The 14,512-nt window shown below is 43.4% G+C and overlaps 1 protein-coding gene across 1 annotated transcript in view; it reads right to left on the bottom strand.

The window, feature by feature from the left end:
* Positions 1 to 14,512, bottom strand: part of GABRB3 (gamma-aminobutyric acid type A receptor subunit beta3) — a 199,909-nt gene that overhangs the window by 132,609 nt on the left and 52,788 nt on the right. The window lies entirely within an intron of this gene.

Genomic DNA, 14,512 nt, shown 5'->3' with positions numbered 1-14,512 from the left:
ACCAGCAGTTTTAAACCTTCACAGAATCTCTCAGTAGATGTCTATAATGAAAATAAGCCGTAGTTCACTGAACTTTAGACCGAATTTCCTTCTCGCTTTAGAAATCAATGCCATGTTATGCTTTACAAATTTTCTTGCTTTTCATTCAATGCATACAATCTAATAACTTTCAGAAAGCTTAAAACCTCATTCTTTAAAATGGTAGCAAATTGAATAAAACACATACTTTGTCAACCTTCATTCCCTCCTTAACAGAATCCTTTCAGTATTAAATGAAATTGCTACAAGTCCACTATAATTGATGTTAGACTGAAAGAGGAACTGATGGAGCTGACAGCTTCTGCATTTCAGTGTGATATGATCTGGTGCCTTTTCCAGTTTCCCTCCTGGAAAGATTAATCTAGCTCTTGTAACATAAATCAATTTTTTTAGTCATATTTCTTTCTAATCTGTTTTCATTGACACTTATGCATACAATTCACTTAGAACAATAATTAAAAAGCAATAATCATTAGGAAAAGAAAACATTGTTCTAAGAAACAACTTACTCTTTATTTTTCTGCTAAATTAAGGGGATTATATGAAACTGTGAGCCAGATTGTGTCTCATACAAACATGCCTACTCTGGAGGTTATGGCAAGCTGCACCGCCCGCTGGGAGCTCAGGAGCTCCATCAGGCACAGCAGACGTGCCAGATGCTGCACCTTCTCAGGCATACAGCGTGCCCTCTTCTGGGGGTTTGGCCAGGGTGGAAGATGAATAGTTTTGATTTTCCCACCTTGGAGGATGGTTGATAGACCAGGAATGGGAGTGCAATGCAGTCGCAGCCTGCAATAAAATGCATGACACAGGGATGTGTGTGCCCCCCCACACACAAACACCCCTCACGTGTTGTAGTCATCCTTCTTATGCCAAGGGCTGGCTAGCTTTAGGAAAAAATTTCCCTTAGGAAGTATCTCCTATGGATGCTTGCAGATGAATAAAAGCATTTGAGATTCCCATCAGCTGTGCTAAAACTGTGATAAACTGTGATATCGACTATGATAAACCCAGAGTATTTAGGACTTTATCCACATGAGGGTGGCACCATTTTTAAATTTGATGTGACTTCATCTGTTGATAGTCAAAGAATACCCCGGAGCATACTGACAGGTGTCCTAATACTGTCCCCTAAGCCCAGAAAGCTGTGAGCCTGTGTAACGCTATGGGGTGCATTGCTGAATCTGGGGGCCCTAAATCTTCTCTTCTCGTTCTCTAAAAAGTATTGAATGCCAGGGCACAACTCCTCTGCTGCACCCCACCTCTGAGCTGTAACTCAGACCTGAGCTGCTGCCTAAAGCTTCAGTGATTAGAAGGGTGCTGAGGTATGAAGATACAGAAAACTCAGGCGAGAAGAAAGGGAACTGCTTGAGCACTCCGGTGGCTCCTGCGCAGGGAGCTGGGATAAGAGAGCACAGGGAGCTGGTGATATCCCAACTGAAAGAGAATTGCGTGCAAGTCTATTTCATCTGTGCAGCTTAGAGAGTTAGGAGAGACCAAAAAAATCTGCGTAAGTCCAGACTTCTTGAAAGCCAACACAGAAGAGACTGAATGATGGCTTAGCATGGGTACGAGAGCCATTTTGCTAATGAATTCAATGGATGGACAAATTTACTTTGTTCCTCCTTTTGAAAGAACCCCACCATACTGTGGTGCTGGATAGCAGCATCTACCAACTACCATAATAAGTTGGTTAGCCCGAACTGCGGAGAACCCCAATGATCTTTGAAGACTCTGATGTACCATCTGATATGGGATCTAGGTAATTTTCCTTAAAATTAGGTAATAGGAAAACTTTATAACATGAGCAACATGGGATATTCTAGAGGTTTTATGTCATATATTCACTAGTATATTCAGAAGATTTTACCAAGAAAAGCATTTATCTAACTACTAGGACAGACAATTTAAATTTTGTGCCCTATCAAATGGCACAGCTATCCTTGTTAATATTTCCTTCCTATAGACTCACAGAATCATACAATGAATTGGAAGGGACCTTTAAAGGTCATCTAGTCCAACCCTCCTGTGATGAGCAGGGGCATCTTCAACTAGACCAGGTTGCTCAAAGCCCCATCCAACCTGACCTTGAATGCTTCCAGGCATGGAGCATCTGCCACATCCTGGGCAACCTGTGCCAGTGTTTCACTACCCTCATTGTAAAAAATCTCTTCATTATAGCTAGTCTGAACCTACCCTCATTTAGTAAAACCATTACCGCTTGTTCTATCACAACAGGTGCTGCTAAGAAGTTTGTCCCCATCTTTCTTATAAGACCCCTTTCAATACTGAAAGGCCGCAATCAGGTCACCCTGGAGCCTTCTCTTCTCCAGGCTAAACAGCCCCAACTCTCTCAGCCTTTCCTCACAGAAGAGGTCTTCCAGCTCTCTGATCACTTTTGTGGCCCTTCTCTGGTCCTGCTCCAAGAGGTCCGTGCTTTTCCTGCGCTGGGGGCCGCAGAGCTGGATGCAGCACTGCAGGTGGGGTCTCACCAGAGCAGAGCAGAGGGGCAGAATCACCTCCCTCGACCTGCTGGCCACCCCAGGATGCGGTTGGCTTTCTGGGCTGTGAGCACACATTGCCTGCTCATGCCCGGCTTTTCATCCACCAGTAACCCCAAGTCCTTTTCTCTCAATTCCTTAATCCCCCAGCCAGTACTGATACTGGGGACTGCCCTGACCCATGTGGAGGACCTTGCACTTGGCCTTGTTAAGCCTCATGAGGTTCACATGAGCCTACTTCTCAAGTTTGTCCAGGTCCTTCCAGATGGTGTCCTGTCCCTCAGGCATGTCACTGAGAAATATTTGACTACATTGCAGGGTGCACTGAGGATTACTTCATGTGTTCTTGTAAGGTGCTTATCTATTTCCATGTGTGAATGTGCACAGTTCTACATCTGGCTTTTCTTTTTTACCTCTCCTATTCTGCTCTACTAGCCAGCTGTTGTGTACTGCTACTATTAAAGAACTGTTAGTTCATGGTAACTGACATTTTCATTAGAAGTGTCTTTAACGGGGAGTAGATAATTCAATTTCCGGCTAAGAAAAAGAATAATAAATAAATAATGCTGAAGCCATCTTCCTGTTCCTCCTGCTTCTCCCTAATGGAAGGTTAATCATTAATCTTTTAGCCACTGGGGAAATAGACACAAGGAAAGTTTGGGATGAAAATAATAATTAAAAATAAGACTGAAATGAAATTACCCGCATTAGCAAATTTACCAATATCATGGAGTGCCTACATACAATAGAGAGAATGGCAGGGAAGGCTTTGTTATTTTTTTTCTAATAAAAGATAGGAAATCTTCTGAAAGATTCAGATGTTTTATATTATATGGAGCATTGCTCAGGTTTCCATGCTGTCACCTGAGTCTGGCCTCCCAAACATGCTCAGCTCTCTCCATGAATCTCAACAAAAACATTTCCACAGCAAAACTTACAGCATCAGCTCCTTTCCACAGCAAATTATCGTCTTTAAAATGTAAACCTGCGTGCAGTCAGAGCTGGGTTACATAAGCCACAATTGCATAGTTGCTGCTTGCCGCCACAGATTTTGTTGAATTTAGGCATCATTCTTATTATAACTTTGCTTGTGGTGCTGGCTCACATCTCTACATTACAACTGGTCCTGGAGTGGGGGTAGATGGTACATTCTTCCTCCATTTGAGCTTTTCAAAGTACATTCTGTGATATGAAAGATGACAGTGATCTCTCCTTCCCCTTAATCTCTTTCCCTGACACCAAGAAACAGACATCACTGTTTCAAATTGGTTTTGATTACAAGCATCAGGGTGCTATTCCAGGAAGATGAGAGTTTTACATTTCACTCCAAGTACAACCAGGTTACAATCATTTCAATATATTCTAGCACTGAATTCTTTATACTTAGCGTGGTCCCTGCAGAAATTCTGCTTGTTGCAATTCTGTTAATCTCCTACCTCTCAATAGCAGCGTTATTTTAGTGACCACAGTTTTTGTGGAAGATCATGGTAGGAGACTTTTTTCCAGTGACCTCATCAGTGGTTAAAGAAAAAGGGACAGACATTTTTGATCAGCTTCTCTTCTATGGGGCAGCCTACATGAAAACTCACATTTGGATAATCCACGTTCTACTTACTTTCCTATGTTTTCTAATATCTAGGTGCCTCTGAGGATGTAAAACTAGCCAATGAGAAACATTAAGCAAAAGATACTAGATGAAATTTAGGCCATCAGATTCTGTCAGACAACAATCCAAAGGGTGATGTACTTCTGGCAAACTTCTACTGAGCAGCAAGGCTGCTGTGTTCACAACAAGCTGAAGATTTCTTCACTGAAATCTCTTTTACAGTAATTCTTTTCATATGCAAACTATTTTTATAATGGTTTTGGTGTGAGACAGCAGATGTTTAATTCATAAGTGACTAGAGGTAACAGCCATCCCTGACAATAATTCTGTGCCTATTGTTTGTATCCTGCTCATAGCTGGTAGCACCATTTGTAAGTGAAAAGTAAAACCCTAAAAGACAGAGTGTTGCAAACATTTTTATACTGAGTTAATCACTGTGATAACTTTGCATATGGGTTCAGTTGCAACGAATTCACATGCCCAGAATGAATCATGTGTGCAGTTCATAAGGTCAGGGCCTATAAAGAGACATATCTGGAAATAATTTGCTCCAAAATACTTGCTCATAAAGGTTCTCAATGTAAGTAGCACAAAAAAATGCTATAGTTTTATAATATTCTGTGCTTTGTTTTATGCAACAGATTCTTATTATCTCAAACAGATCTCAGCACAGATAAGAATATCAAGTAAATGTCTAGAAATGTGTCATGTTAGATGACAATAAAACATGCTTCTTTATTAGACACATTGAAAGGCTGTGAGTACTATGCAGTGGATGATTCCCTTTTATGTCAAGACTACTTCAAATATCACAATTCTAATTTGATATGTCCTAATTTTAAAACTAGCATCACCAAATGGGGTGGAGATTAGATCAACAAATCTGTGCATAATCTGTCTCAGCAGAGCTTAGATCTCCTTGTGTGCAGAAAAGTAAACATGACTCCAACTATACTCAAATGAGTCCTGTCAGGGGACTGCTGCACTGACACATCGTATACACAAATACAAAATAGAGAATGACAATACAGATCTCTGAACAATGTAATTGTAAAGGGACATTTGGCAGCTTGTTTTGTGGATTGCACATGCTTTTAACAGATGTGATAGCAATGGTCTAATAAGCAGTTAAATTGCAGGATAAACATGCTCCTACTACTCTTATAAAGTTTGAATTGAAGTGTTAGCATACCACTATGTACATGTTTTTCCTTGCTATTTTCAATAGCAAAAGTCTTATTTGTTAGAAGAGGAGCCTTTTGGGGAAATTTTATTTGTAAACAGAGAGTCTATAACAAATGGAACAGATCATCTGCCCCGCAACTAATCTGAGAACCCAGAAAAATGCAATACGAGAATGGGAATGTGACAGTGTGATCAGAACAGACTTTAAAAAAAAATAATAAAAAGAGGACAGATTTGGTTTTCCTGGATTTCAGACAGAAATAATTGCACATGAAGAATGGATACACATACACAGTCAAAATACTGTTTTTGAGTAAACCTCTTATGGCAGGAAGGGTGCAGGTTACAGACCTAATCATGAACCTGCATAGAGGACAACTGTCTTAGAAGGACATTATGATAGCTGCCAAAATCAAGTGCTTTAGTGTTGAAGAATGCTAGAAACTAAATGGACAATGAAATCCTAACTCTGCTTTCCTGTAAACCGGTATTAAGATTTTTCTAGAAACGTCTTTGCCTCCCTGTTTTTTCCCCAAGAACCCTTTTTCATTCATTACACTGGGTAAGGAGGTACCGATTACACAGCACCTACTGAATAAGCAGCTACTTAGAATAGTAACCTTCACCAGCCAGTTAGAAGTGCCTTATTTACTGCACACCCAAAGCCTGAAGTAAATATGGAATTATTCATTTTTCATGGCATTTTCTGGGCCACTCATCACTGTAGTATTTGCATGCCTCAAGAACACAGATGAATTTATCGCTGCCGAAAGATAGGAAACGATTATTATTATTATTCCCATTTTACAGCTGAAGAGATAGGGACTTGCCTAGAGCTACACAGTGAATTAGTGGCAGAGCAAGGATTAAAATTCATGGCTTGAAATCCTGTGCACATTACTTGAGACTGCACTGCCTTGCAGTCAGAGGTGCTGAGAAACCACAGCTCTCACCGACTTGGTCTGCCACTGCAAGTGCTCTATAAGCCTTGGGCACCCCAAGTTGGTCATCCCTAAAATAAGACACACAGTTAATAGTCAGCTGCCAGAATATTGGGTTTATCATTACATTAAGAGACTAATACTTGAGTCCAGTGTTTACAGAAAGGTCTTGAACCTGGTTCACCTATCTGGGTGAAAGCCTTAGCTACTGGGGTGTTGGTAGTTCCAGGACGGGTAATTTACTCTTCTGTGGTGTAGATGCTGGAACTCAAAAAGATGCGATAAAAGCACTATAAATCTGATTTCAATGAAATAGCACTTAATGATGGAACACATTTAGAGTGGAAAACTAACTGACATGCTTAAGTTCTCTTTTTTTGTATTATTCACTTGAAACCCATTCCCCCCTGCTGTCTTGAGCATACCCAGGATTCTGCCCCAGAGCTCTCCACACAAATAACATCTGATTAACATTTGATGGCTCTTGTTTTGTTCTTTTTAGTAAGCTGGGAAAACACCAGTAGATCAAACTGCAACCATTCCAGCAGTCATATTTTATTTAAGTCACATTTTTTCTCTTTGAAGCTATTCTTTTGATCCTCTTCTGTGCACCTGAGATGCTATGTTCATTGACCGTTCCCACTCCTTGGCTGCTAAAATTTAACATGGGTATTCGCTCTCTGCATCCACAAGTGATGTGTTTAGACAAGCAGGTAAAGTTTCTTGTACACAATCCAGATCCCTTCAAGCACACAGCCCTAGATTTGAAACTAATCCACTGGTTTTCAGTTGCTGAAGGTGAAAGGCGTAGTGATAAATCCAGCTTAGCTCATTTATGCAAGCACTCCTGTTTCTCCAAAATGTGCAGCCAATGGAGTTGTGGGCTTTAAAGAAGGACACAGGAAGTGTGCAGCCTGGGGACCTGGAAAGAGGGTGCCTTGCTATCCCTCCAGTTCATTTGCTTCCTTCAAAAACTACAGAACAAGTAGTCAAGGAAAACACTCTGCACCTGGGACTGAACTTGAATCTGCTACACCCTAAATATGCAGCTTGGAAGTAGGGTGCTTTCCTTCCCTCCAGGCAAAGCTTTCCTTGGCAAGGGCTGGCACACAGGTATTCATCTCCACTGACAGCTGGCCTACTGAACACTCAGTTCTGTAAAAATGGAACAGTTTATGAGGAGAGAACAAAGAGAATCCATAAAATTCCCTGTTTCCAAAAAGATAATGGCTGCCCATAGCAAAGAGTTAATCTGCGTTTCTCGCAGCCAAAGGGAATATCCAAAGCACAGGTTGTATGATGATTCCTCACAGCTGTTCTTAACTGTTTCTGCAATGATATCCTCCTCTTCCATCCTATTGACTTTTTTAGAAATATTGAAGCCAAGGTGCTCAGTATTTCTGTTTTTTTACTTTACTTTTTTTCCATTGACTAATACAAATGGGCACATTTTAGCCTACTTTGCAGTTGTTTTGTGAGCAAGCCGCCTGCATTTTTCATTTAATAGATTATTTACCAAAAAGAAAAAAAAATGCCCCTACTTAATATTTGTGCTAAATCTCATTCTTCAGATTCAAACACTCCTTGACTGAACCATAATTACTGGGTCACACTGGAGGCATAACCTCAGCTGAGGTATGTGTGTAGTTCCACTGCTCTTCACTTAGTCAATTTATACTACATGAAGATCTGGCTTGTTGACTGTTATACATAATATATGTTATTATTTTTATCTTTCTGAATTCTACTGCACTGATACTGACAAAGTTCACACAAAGCTGTAGGACTGGCATCACCTGCACTGGTGTGGTATATATATACTTCTATATTTCAATCGTTAATATTTAGCATCCCATAGTATTATATATACATCATTGTGAAATCTCCATCAATATCTTTTCCAAAACAAGGCATTTAGATGGTTTTTTTCTTTTTTTTTTAATAGCCCTGTCCAATTTCTGTAAGTGTTAATTATAGATCAAACAATTTAAAAAATCTTTTCTTGAAATTTTATTAATTATAGTACTTGAATCTATATAACAGAAGTCACATTTAATGGGATTTGGAACTACCAAGAACATTTATTCCCACCTAACCCTTGCCAATAAATTCAGCCTGAAAATCAGTATATTGCGAATCCTAAAATAAATGTAAGTTGTGTCTACAGCTTTCCAAATGGTATGCATTAATGTATTTTTTTGTAGCAGCAGCTAATTATTATAATGAATCATTACTGGGTGACTTCAAAACTTATATGGAATTCCATGAAAATGAAAGCTAGTATCTGTTGGTATCTTTGACAGTTACCTGTGTTGATCAGGAACAGAAATAATGAGTTCTGTCAGTATGCCCAGTGCACACATAAACACCACAGAGAAATGCAGTAAATACGGAAACTATAGCAGCCAAAAAAGACCAGAGTTCATGACAACAGCTTAAAACATGCTAATCCAATCTTATCTTAGCAATTATACAGCCAAAACCCAGTTGACAGGTAGATTTGATATGTACAGACATGTATCAATAGCCATAAAGATTTATAGCTTATAACCTAAATATGAGAGAGAGAGATACATACATATGTATGTACAATAAAATTCAGAGATGTACTACCAAATAGATTTTGGTACATCTTTTGTGTATTTAACTGATTTCTCTACTTCAAATACTCTGTTCTTAGCATCACTAAGTACATTAGGTTACTATATTCCTGTATTGTCCATGAGTACACTCACCTTCCACACATTATGAACATTTGAATATATACTTAAAAAAGAATTTATCAGCATTGATCCTTCCATCTTAGTTCAATGTTGTTCCTTCCAAGGTTTTTCTCTCCTTCCTGTTATGAAGGAATTACATGTACAGTAGCATATGCATAAACCCTTGAATACTGATGCAGAACTCATATGCTCTAGTTTAAGCCTGATTAATCTTCATGAATCATGTGTATGAAACTGGATCATTATGGTTTTTCTCCACAAAATGTTTTCTTACTTAGATGCTTCAGAATACAGAGTAAGTTGGTTTTTTGCTCAACTGTATCATAAAAGGTGTTCCCAGTCCTCACATGGAGTGCACTGTGCAGTGTCACAGCTACTTACAGAAAAGATGCAGCTGAATCACTAAACAGGAGGACTAAGTCCTTAAAGGTCATATAGAATGCTACCTAAATGACCCATTATTTTTCAAATAAAGATATAACTGCTACTCTAGCTAGCTAAAATACTAACCAGTAAATTCATCCATTTTGAAGAAATTAAGGTATTTCATAAGATAGGATCATAAAATGCCATTTCAGACATTTTCTGAGTTGATGCTCAAGTGTATGCAGCAAAAAAACCCTAAGTTCACACAGAAAATGTAAGCATCTATCACCAGTATTTAGTGACATCTACTTGAACACATTAGTTACAAGTATCTTACATATTTAGAGAACATTTATTCATATTTTCCATTATAATTTCTTTTTGTGCAAAAGTATAGTTTATATATTTTTCCTGTTTCTAAGTTAAATTCTGGAGAACTGGAAGATCCACAGGCAATCACCTGGGAACGTCAGGACACAATGACTGCCACCACTGAGTCAGCACACAGACTGGGAAGACAAAGTGTTCTTCTGTTTACTGACTGTCTTCTGAATACATCTGCTTCTCACTAGGCCTGCTAAGAAAAACCTCAAATACCTCTCTTTGCACTGCCATTCCCATACTATTAGCATAATGTCTGTGGTTGCAAAGCAGCGAACCTGTAATTGGTCCAGCTCAGATGTGGGCAAAATGTGAATTTCACATCTGTATCCGCTATGTCCATATAAGTACGTTAAATCAATTTGTTAATTTTGCCCAGGATGTTAAATCTAAGAGATCTTCAGGTTATAAACTTTGATGGGGTGACACCTTTATTTCAAATCTCCTTCTGCCCACAATGCCAATCTCACTAGTCCATAACCTTATCTCTCCCAAGAACACCGTGCCAACAAGAGAAGAAACCAGGGGCAGATTCAAGGTGAATTAACAGCAGGCACTTGTTTATGGGATATAACAGTCACGGAGGAGGTGACCTGTTGTAGCGTTTGTCGATACCCAGAAAAACCAGCCTGTATTCTCACAAAGCAAGAGAAAAGCAAACCAGAGAGTCACAGTTTGTAGTGCTATGGAAATGTGTGGACTGTGTGATGCAGGAGGGACTGCTGCTAGGTAGCTCCTTCCACCTCCTGAATCTAAGACCCTGAACTAGCAGTTCAGGACACATAGTAAATCCCTTTAGCTTTCATGGTTTGTATCTCAAGGGGAGACTTTGGTAGACTCTGCAGGAACAGGGAGATTGCACATCTGAACCTGGCAAGGATGTGAATAAAACCTCAGTTCTTCCTGGGAAAAACACCTGTGAACAGGTTTGACCCCACGCTCTGACTTCGCATTGCTATCCACAGCTGTAAAAGAAATTCTCTCTTTTCCAGGTCACAGGAAAAGCTGAACAGATGTGAGTGAACTGTCAAAACCCAACTGTGCGTAACATTTCCCTGCAAAGGCACTGCAAGGACAGTGCCAGGCCTGAACCTCACCACTGACCCTGCCCTGTGCTCCTCACCAACCAGTGCTAGGCTTTCAACAGTTCCACTCAGCCACATAGGTGGGATTTAAACTGTGTAAATCTGGACCAGCTGGGTTAACCTGTAGGGAGGATAGGATCTATAGGAGAGAAGGGAATTGTAAGTACGAGACAGACAATGTGGCTTTAGGGAAAAAAGATGGAGCCCCTTACGTGGGTGCAGAAAGACAGGGACGTCGTTATACGTAACAGACAAACTTTGCTTTAATACTCTAATCCAAGGATTTATAAATTTACGATGGCTTGAAAAATGTCAGAAATGTTCTCCATTCCTTTGGGTGGGAGAGGTATCTCTAGATATAATTACTTTGGTCTAATGGGGCAATGTGTCTAATACAGGTCCAAAATAATTTAAATTTCATGCCAGCCACTTTGGGAAAACAGGGCTGCCAGCACCCAAGGCTCTCATTGTAGAGTAGGGACCTCTGTAAGGTGCCTAGAATGAATAAACACTGAAGCTTAGGGCATGCTATAAATCCATGACAGTAGTGTTCAGGCATACCCTCAATGTTCACTCAACTGCTAGTCTAATGTGTGGAATAGGACTGAAATGTAGGTTGCCCATAACAGATAGGATGAGCTGCCAAACAGAAAATGCAGCCTTCCATTCGTTTCTAAACTGAACGTGTGCAGAAAGCAACCTGCTCAGGATTAACTTCAGATGAAGTTTTTGGACCTTTGAACCTGCAGATTTGGAAATCGTAAGAAACAGCATGCAGAAGCCTCAGTTTCACTTGCTAAAAACATTTTCACAGCCAGCTGGAATTCTGCTGGGGCAGAGCAAGTGGTCACCTGCCTCTCTCTCCCAGAGGCACCACTGATGTCTCATGTGTCACACAAAAAGGGACCAACTCTGTCTCTGATCGATCCTTCCCAATGTTACTCTGCCCCCAGCTGCCTTTCACAAAGCTTCATTAAGTAGCTCTCTCTTGTCACTGGAGTGTGCAAAACAACCCCCCAAAACACCAGCTCCTAAGTGCAGCTCTGTCTGCAGCATGGCCTGCCAGATAAGTGAAATGCAGGGCACTGGTCATGTTTTATGGGTGTCCATGGCATTGTAGAATGGGCATGCATGAGGGGGAAAAAAGAGGCTTTTAATATCCCTCCTTATCATTGAGAAATACACCGAATGCTTCAAAGTCTATTGGATTCTAATACCTCTCACATCAGCAAGGTTGTTTGTATCATTTCACTACCAGGTACAGTTGTGAAATAGTTTGGGGAAAGTAACAGAGGGTGTCACAGGATGACACTGTTTTCATAGCTTACAGGCTTACAGGATGGCTGAGGCTGCAGGGCACCTCTGGACATCAGCCACTTCCCACTCAAGCAGGGTCACCTGCAATGGGTTTCCCAGGATCATTCCCTTTCAGATATTGAGTATCTCCACAGATGGGGATTTCAAAGCCTCTCTGGGAAACCTGTTCCCTGTGTTTGACCACCCTCAAAGTAAAAACATGTTTTCTTGTGTTCAGATGGAATGTCATGTTTTCCAATTTTCACCCACTGTCCCTTGTCCTAAGCCTTCTCTTCTCCAGGCTGAACAGTCCCAGCTCTCTCAGCCTCTCCTCATAGGAGAGATTCTCCAATCCTTTAATAATCTTCTTAGTCCTTTGCTGGACTTTCTCCACTGTGTTCATGTCTCTCTCATAGTGGGGAGCCTGGAGCCAGACCCAGCACTTCACGTGTGTCTCACCAGGCCTGAGTAGATGCCTCTTGACTGTGGTCTCTACACATACTGAGAGTGGAAATGAGACTTTTACCCCCTTTGTTTGGATCCAGTCTCTGTGTTGAGAGTGGCTGAGTCGGTGTCAGCTGACGATTAGGGATTCCTGCAGTGACTGATGAATTCAGGCTGCTCTCTGTTGAAAAAGAATTTATATCACCAAAATCCCACGCTCTGCCTTTTGTGGAGTCTTAGCTAGGAGGCCAAAGGAGATTTCAAGTAAACAGGCAATCCTCTCCACCTGGATGTCAGAAGTTAAATGTTTTGGCAGAAGAGAATGCCTCTGAAGAGCCTACCGCTTGGGTCAATATCCACAGCACGTCACACCTTCACCCAACCTCATGAGCTTTCTGTAGCTTTTCTGGCAGAAGAAGGAATGGCTTGATCAGTGACAGACTGCCTTTGGCTGCTGTAGAAACAGGCCATCTTCCAGTGTCACGGTGTTAGGACTTGGTGTGCGTTTCCCAATGAGCGCTGAGTGTGTAAGTGCCCATGCGTGCATGGTAAAAACCACAGCCTGATTTGCCTGCCCTGTTGTTTCAGTCCCATGTAGAGGATGATCTGGCTTAACTGAATTTATCTCTGCAAATAAGCAACAGTATTTAATGAAGCAGGGAGAAGTGGTGTCAGAGAGGGACCACACAAAGCTTCTCCCAAATATTAAAGGAAATCACGGTATGGAGCGGCTATGTTGGCTTTTGCTAAACACCAGCACAGAGAACAACCGACCAACATATTTCCTTGATTGCAATAAAATGTGGCCGCCTCAGACCCTGGGTAGGCCGGCTCCTTCCGACCGAGCGAGGCAGCCGGGCGCACGGGCAGGGTCAGCGCGCAGAGCAAGGCAGCGCCCGAGGAAACGCACAGCGGAGGACACCGCCACGCTGCCGCCTCCACAGCAAAGATTTCCCTGTGGCTTGTAGTAACTCCGCTCCCACGGGTCAAGGCTGCGTCCTGCAGGGATCCGGCCCCGAATGCTACCCAGCTAATGCCTGACAGCTCTCGGGAGCGCACCTTTGCCCGGGACTCAATACCTTTGCATTACAAACAGCGTGTTCCACACGCGCTGTGCCATGAGCTGTGCCCAGCCGGCAGACTGCGCCGGTTCGGCGGCACCCGCTGCCGCTCACCGGCCGGGCTGCGCACCGGCCCCGGCGCTGCTGCGGGGAGCGACTGGCCGCGCCCGAGGGGCGCTGCCAGCACCCGCCTCGGCCTCCTCGCACCGAAGGCACCGCACGGCACGCGGTGGCTCCCCCGCCGCCCCACCGGGCGCCCCCTTCGGTACACGCTGCTCCCCCCGGGGCCCTGCCCGGTCCCCCACAGCCCGCCGGCCCACAGCCCGGCCCGGGGCCTGCCGCGGCCCGCGGGCGCCACCGCCCGCTCCGGGGCGCCCTGCCCGCGCCGCCCGCCGCCCGCCGCCGGCCTTGCGTGGAGCTGCGCTGCCCCCTGGCGGCGGCGGCCACACGCTGCGGCCCCCCCGGCGAGGTCGCCCACCCGGGTGACAGGAGCGCGGGGGGCAGCGCGGCGGGGGCGCAGGGCCGCGGCTTCCAGGGCGAGCGCGGCCTTTCGTCCGGCCCGGGCACCGCCAGTTGGGCTGAGCGCGGCGCTCCCCCTTGGGCCGCTCCTGTGCTTTAAGCTTTTCTTTTCCGTTTTCCTGCCCTGTCCCTTCGCGGGCCCGGAGCGGCCACCGGGGCCAGCAGCGGCACGGACCGCGCACCGCGCACCGCAGCGCCGGGCCGGCGCCCCCGCCGCTCGCATGGGTAAAAGAATGTAAGGATCACGTATTTTACACCGTCACCTGCACGGAGGTATGAATAGTTCATGCCGGGAACCAAAGCCACTGGTAAAAACCCCGATTTAAACACTCCCAGGCGAGGCAGCCGCGGTGCGGAGCTGCCGG

The sequence above is a fragment of the Falco peregrinus genome, chromosome 4, assembly GCF_023634155.1.
Source record: "Falco peregrinus isolate bFalPer1 chromosome 4, bFalPer1.pri, whole genome shotgun sequence".
NCBI lineage: Eukaryota > Metazoa > Chordata > Aves > Falconiformes > Falconidae > Falco > Falco peregrinus.
This window is presented reverse-complemented; position numbering and strand designations above follow the sequence as displayed.